Below are 6,915 nucleotides of genomic sequence, written 5' to 3' on the forward strand. Positions count from 1 at the left end.
CGTAAGTTGGGCAGGAGAATAAAGTTATGCTAAAATTATACCATGATAACATTTATTAACCAAACTTACGCATCCCAAAGTTTTCGGAGTCGAGAAAATATTAAAATTTTTTTTCATAAGTCCACAAAAAGAAAAAACAACAAAAAAAATGTTTCTTCTCATGTTATAAATAGGTGCATGTATATATGGAACGCCAAATGACCCCCTAAAATAATAGTACTCGACTAGTGCTATTTATTTTAGAAATCACTCAAATAATATACAACTGCGTGGCGCCATCTAGCGGTTTCAATCGGCGGAACCCATTGTATCGATTGTACGCATTCATATCGATTGATAATCGTTTTCACAAGCGAAATGGTGGAAATGTGGATTGTGGAAAGACGTCTGTTGACTCTGTTTACGCCGTTCATGAGAGTGTCAGTTCACGCCGTTCGTGAGTGTTAGTTCACGCTGTTCATGGTAATCCACTTGTTTAGATGCTTATGTATATGCTAATCAAAATATTTATGCCTTAATTTGTTGTATTGCAGGTAAAATTAATCCTTCGCCTTTTTATTGGAGAATCCTCACAACCTGTCATGTTTACAGGATGTAAGAACAACCAAAAGTTAAACAAAGCCAAGTCCTCAAGTTAGTAACTATACAGTAAATGTGTTTACTCTTTTAAGCTATTCAATTCTAAATTGTATTTGTGTTTACAGGAAGCTATGCTGTTACACACATGTGGTGAGTGGTGCTCGTCAGCTACTTATACGACAAGTTTCATGCTGGACCAACCATGCCTCATCTGACATGCATGCTGATGTGCATATGCACCCCTCCCCTCCTGTTACTTAACATCTCCCCTTTGATTTGCTCAACTTTCCGTCTACATATTTAGGCACAAGTTGTATTTATTTGAAGGTACGGAATGAAGTATTTCATAATACAGTCTTGATATACCATCTCAGTTTTTATTTCAATTCTAAGTAGATACAAAAGGGCATTTGTAAATTAAGACAACAATTCAGAAAACATTTGATTTCACATTTTACAATTAGACTGAGAAATGTTCTTCACATCTTGGGTAATTTTTCCACGTTTCATAGTAAGGAATTTTTTCTTCTCATACGCAAAACAAATCCGGAAAAAAAGGAAATCAGTACGTTCGTCTTTTCTTGGGTCGGCCGGACTCTTCGGTGCAGTGTTCAACATGATAAGCCCACTGGCGAATCGGGACGCATGATTGGAAAATGTCGCATTCGACCTCTTCGTCTTCAGATTGATAGCTGAGAGATGTCTTAATTGCGACTAAGACGACGAGTTATCCAGACAATCTCTGAAAAAGGAACACAAATATTGGTTTTTAGTAAGAAGAAAAATATGTAAGTCTAATAATCAAAAACCTTGAAAACTGGACCCGACGTGATGTAGTGCCGAACAGTTAAGTTCCGGCTAAGCCCTGTTGATTTCGTACAAATGTAGAATCGCTTGACTTGCTCTAAGCGGGGAAACGTCCTTCAAATTAACAGATTACAATGAGTAGTGTAAAATCGTACGTAAACTCATCATAACTTACTTTTTAAAAACTCTTAAAACATGTTTTGAAGAGCCGTTGCTTTTAAATGCGACGTCGCATCGAAGACCCATTATCTCTTTTTGAGGAGGTGTCCAACTCTGCATCTAGGATAAGTTTTGATGTAGATATTTTGAATCCTTATATCACCCTGATTATAGCCCGTTGGGATACGTATAGTTTTTTTCACGGTTTGGTCTATCCAAGCCGTGATAATATTGTCGTAATCCTATTATTCCAAAGAACCGTAAGTAAGAAAACCTAGAAGCCAAAATAAAACATTTCTGGTGCAGTATTAATTTATTATTCAATATTTAAAAAAAAACTAAAATGAAATTATCTCTGAGGGTATATATGTGTATGTATACCGAAGGACTATTACAATTTTATGGTGTGGAGTTGGGGGTAGGGGTGTTTGCTGAACCCCAAAACTGTGAAAAACATTGATTGCTTGCATGTGTCAAGAACACTTAATTAAAGGCACTTTACGGATTAATTTAAAGGAGACGTTAATTCTTAATTTTACAGTGAATTTTATTGTGTTGTCTCATTTGAGTCTTTTCATTATTCAGGATTACTTGCTATGCATACCACGTTACCGCCTTAAGTGTGCCATCAGCAGTAAACCCATTTATGTGTATTAGCCTTTGACCACATTTTGTGTGAAAACTGTCCATCAGTAAGTTGATGCAAGTCAAATTCATTCTACTCCTCTTTGAATAAACTCATAATTTTTGGTGATAGGTAACGAATTGTGTTGAGACACCTCCTACATTGTTAGTGTCAGCTTTTACTCGTTCCAATTCTCTGAATTGTAATAGCCTTTAACCATATTTAGAATTTATGTAGAGGATTTTTCACCAACGTGGGTCTTGAAGTACACATCTCCAATCCCTTTGACATAAGGACATTTTTCTCAAACTCATTCCGCAGTCCAGCTGTTGGTTACATTTTTCAATCTGCTAGATATCTTTTCAGTGCCATACATTTCACGTGTGGCCCCAGAGTCAGCATACCATTCATACTTCTGTAGTTTCCATTGAATCTTCAGTAGCATGGAAACTATAATGAGCTTCTTGTTCTCTTGACTTGAGGATGCTGACATTAGCATGATAATAAGTCTTCGGTTTTGTTTTTCTGTGATGATTTTTGCATTCTTAGGACGAGTGTGTAGAGGTGTTGTGAAATTCACACAATACATTTTCTCTTTTTGTCCAGTTGTTTTGTTGCAGTTGATTTTTCCACCTGTTGTTCGAATTTTGACGATCGTCACGATAGTTTCCTATGCGGTGTTAAGTAGCGATAAATACTTCAGAAGGTTTGTTTAAATTGGACTCTTACCTTTTCTTTTCACTACCTCCAGATTACTTTTCGTTTTTCAGCCAATAGTCGCAATTTCAGCAGTTCCACGGTCTACTCAGATTCTTTGTGTTTGTCCCACACAATTCTAAAATGTTGAAATTGAGCAGGTAGATTACTCACAATCTGTCTGTATTTTGCTGATTATGCCAAGCAAAATCCTTTGGCCATCATGAGAGTGAAACTTCGGCCAAAAATTAATTGAGAGTACTTGAAACTTCGCCCTTTTAATGGCCAAATGATTTTGCTTAGCATAATGTTTATAAAGCTCATGCTCGAAACATGGCGCAAGTGATCTGTATAAACTAGTTATACAAAATTTTGGGCACAAAATCCCATATTGACTGACAATATGTTTCTTGACCTTTTTTTACAGTGAAAGTTTACCTTCGAATCGAAAGTTCGGCATTTACTCATTGTTCATAAAAACTTTTGTTTTGTATGGGATCATTTGGTGTAACAAATATGGAAAACAAGCTTTCTCACGAATTAGGGCTAAATCCAAACTTTTTAAATTAATAAAAAATAACAAAGATTGAAAATATTAGTCTGGCAACAGTGCAACTCTATAGAAATAATTTCAGATGGAATTTTTCTTTTTTAATTTGTTATTTTTTCCTATTAAAAGTTACTTGTTTTTCAGGTAATTTGTTGTTTTAAACATCGAACCTTAATTAAAAAGAAAACTTTTATCCCATGCTCCTCGTTCATTACTTGCTCTTTGACGTCTGGACATACTGCTTCACTATTTTCTTTGTGTCCACAATTGAAATTAGAAGCAATTATATGACAAAAAATAGTTATGTGCTTTGTTTAGGCATTTCAAGCACCTGTCCTGTTTTATGCAATAGTTTTGTTTTTGATCAGGCGTGCCTCCTGACATCTATGTATGTGTTATCTTTGACATTTGAAGTGTTGTCCATACTCTTTATCTTTCCTTCCGAATTCTCTATTTATTCGTGCGTTGCTCTCTGTCTATTGTACTCTGCCACTCGGTACTTCAGTACTCATCAATACATTGTAATGTGAAAGGATCAATTGCTCTTCCTTTTTCTTCGTAACTTTTTTGTCTCTCTTCGAGAAAAAAACTTCTATTTGTACTCGTAACGCAATTTCTTAGTGTAAAGGGGAACAAGCGGACTTGGACTGGTTTTGTTAGCAGTACGAGATCTTAATGATAATTTCGAAAAATTACGGAGGTTTTCCTGCTGGGATGGTGGATTATGTGTAGCAGCTAACTGATGTTCCAGATTGATTTTCTCCTTCGAGATTTCCTGTGCTTCTCTGTACGAGTTTGCAATTTCTTCTGCTTCCAATTGTCGTTTATAGTCAAGATGTTCCTCTCGAATCGCGTCTAGATTAGTTATCTTTTCCAATAATTGGCTCTCCAGTTCTTTAACTTTGGCTTGTAGAAATGCAATTTCATCTTTAGTCTCGAAATGCGCTGTTATTTCACATTTCAGTTGTCATTCGATTGATTTTACTTTATGCTCGGCCCCATCGTTGTTTACTTTCTATTTATTAACTTGCGACTCAAGGAATAAGTTTGCTTCGCAAACCACCGTCATCTCACTTTCTATCTTGGATATTTCGAGGGAATGTTGATCTGCATCGTTACACGGTTGTTCCTTAACAGTTTTCAAATAAGCCCTTGTCTCACTGTGGGCTATTCTTTCCTCGTCCAACTTTTTCAGAATTGAGTTATTTTGGATAACCTCCGCATTTACATGTTCGCAGAATTTTTCCATTTCAGATAACCGTCCGTTTGTTTTCACCATTCAAAATATTGAAAGCATATTGTATCTCCGATCCATTGTACTCTGCTACTCTGTACCCCATTGCTCTCTGCCTTGAACCAGTAAAGATGACGCAGAAGGTGAAAAGTCAAGAAGAAGAAGAAGATAGCAGAACTAAGAATTCTAATCCACTCGTTTGTGTGGAATTTTTGAACATTATTTCATAGGGCTGTCTGACTATTACCTAACATTCTTGACCACATCATAGCAAAAACAGAATTGCATTCGAATTCCCGTGTAAAAAATACTGCATCGTGTGTTATACGAAATGAATGGACCTTGCAATGTGACATTCTACAAGTACTTCTTGACCAAATAGAACTGATCTTTTATGTCAACAACAATGACATTTCTGGATTGATTGTAGAGTCACTTTGAAATAAGATCTACTTTAGGTGTACTATTTGGAAAATCAAATTTTAAGGCTCACATCTTCTACAGGAATAGCGTTTTCCGACAAAATTACCAATCAGCAGGTGTGTGGCTCTGAAATCGGAACTAGTGGGGAGGTTGGATATCACGACTTTTTAAGTTGTGAAACTCGCTGGCGAAAAGTTGTTACCCTACCCATTGAAGGACGTAGGTGTCATTGGAGCCTTTCCAGCATTCGAGAAAGCGAAAAGAGAAGCAGACTTTCTGATTAGTTATAGTCTTAAAAAACAACATTTTCTGAGATTAGTTCGACTATGATGCAGAATACCATACCGTGATATAGGCTTGGGACTGGCTATCTGAAAGATAACACTAAATGAGCGTCCGCTAGACTCTAATTAATTGAAAACTTAGCGAACTAGATGGATTATTCCACTATAATTCGTACCTTATTAGCTCATACAGATCAGTTCGTGAAGTACGATGAAAACTGGGTTAAATCACATTTTGTTGTCAGCAATCACAGACAGACGGTAGATGAATAGATCAGAATGTCTAGCGTTGGACGAACAGTTGCTGGCAAAAGCTGTTGTGTATAATCAAAATCAAGGATACTAATTCTTTTCCCCACAGAAAAGTTTGAACCACTTCCTCTCGAATGCTGCTCTTGTACCTAAAGTATTATTTTAAGAACACACAATTAGTAGGCAGGATAATAAGTTAGAAGTAATAAATTTTACCGTATTTAGAGAGACATGTCATTATCAGGAACAAAGTTACTCCCGTATCCTCCATCAGAAGGGTGCATTCAAGCACATTAAGTTTGATCTCGTTATATCTCTGGAATATAGCCCAGCTAACTTTTTTGGATTCTGGGCCAGAATTAGGAACACTGCCTAGGTAGACATTCCTAAAGAATCCTTGAATTGTTATTTATAATAATGAACTTGAACTTTAAACAATCCATTAATGGCCAAATAATTTTTCTAATAATTGCCTAGTTTTAAAATAACATGTAATTTTCCAATTTAGTGACATCGGGAAGCCCAAGGCTTTTTTCTCGAATTCCTATATTGCTCGAAATCGGTAAGATAGGCGGCAGGTCTTCTTATAATATACACTCATCAGAGTGCAATTCTTTGATATAACTCCAAGGAGCAGTCGAACTGTTGCCCAGGGTTCCACTGCACATAAAATTTACGACTCTAATGTCGCTTTCAATGTTTCGATTCTTTAAATTTTACGCAAATAGAAGCGCTCAAACGATAGTCAGAGTTCAAAAGATAATTTCTATAAGCCAAATTGATTCTATTGCTCCTCTTGTTCGTCATCTTTAATATCTCGTCAATTCATATTTTATTGATGGATTGCTTTATTGACAGTGACAGTGGATGGCTTCGACAAGCTCATTGTTTCAGTTCACCTTTCTTGGCCGTACGTAACATTTCATCATCACCTAGGTCCCATTCAAAAATTGCTGATGACACTTTTTGGATAAATGACCCATACTAGGGATGTCTTTTGTTGCTGCACGTCTTTGTGATCCTCCGCATGAAAAGCCAGGAATCAATTCTTACAAGAAGATTTTCCCATTCTGTAAAAAAATGGCGATATTTGCTATCACCATCTAGTTTGCAGCAATATCTGTCCTTTAAATGGAAAGTTGCTTCAATCAAATATTAATTTCAGTAATTTTTGCCTGTTATCCACTTTACCGTCAAAGACGGAGTCGTTTTACGACACAAAACTGAAGTTTATTCACTGAATAAAACGCTGGTTGCATGCGAGACACTCGTGTGGAAAAATTTAAGTACTTCCAGTTTCAAATTA

At 36.3% G+C, this 6,915-nt stretch overlaps 1 long non-coding RNA gene across 1 annotated transcript; it reads left to right on the top strand.

Moving 5' to 3' along the window:
* Positions 1-367: 367 nt before the first annotated feature.
* On the top strand, positions 368-947 carry LOC124204400. The gene is made up of 3 exons (XR_006878865.1): positions 368-462; positions 534-633; positions 705-947. It is a non-coding gene; the product is annotated as an uncharacterized LOC124204400 (long non-coding RNA).
* Positions 948-6,915: the final 5,968 nt, after the last annotated feature.

This window comes from Daphnia pulex, chromosome 2 (assembly GCF_021134715.1).
Source record: "Daphnia pulex isolate KAP4 chromosome 2, ASM2113471v1".
NCBI classification, from domain to species: Eukaryota; Metazoa; Arthropoda; class Branchiopoda; order Diplostraca; family Daphniidae; genus Daphnia; species Daphnia pulex.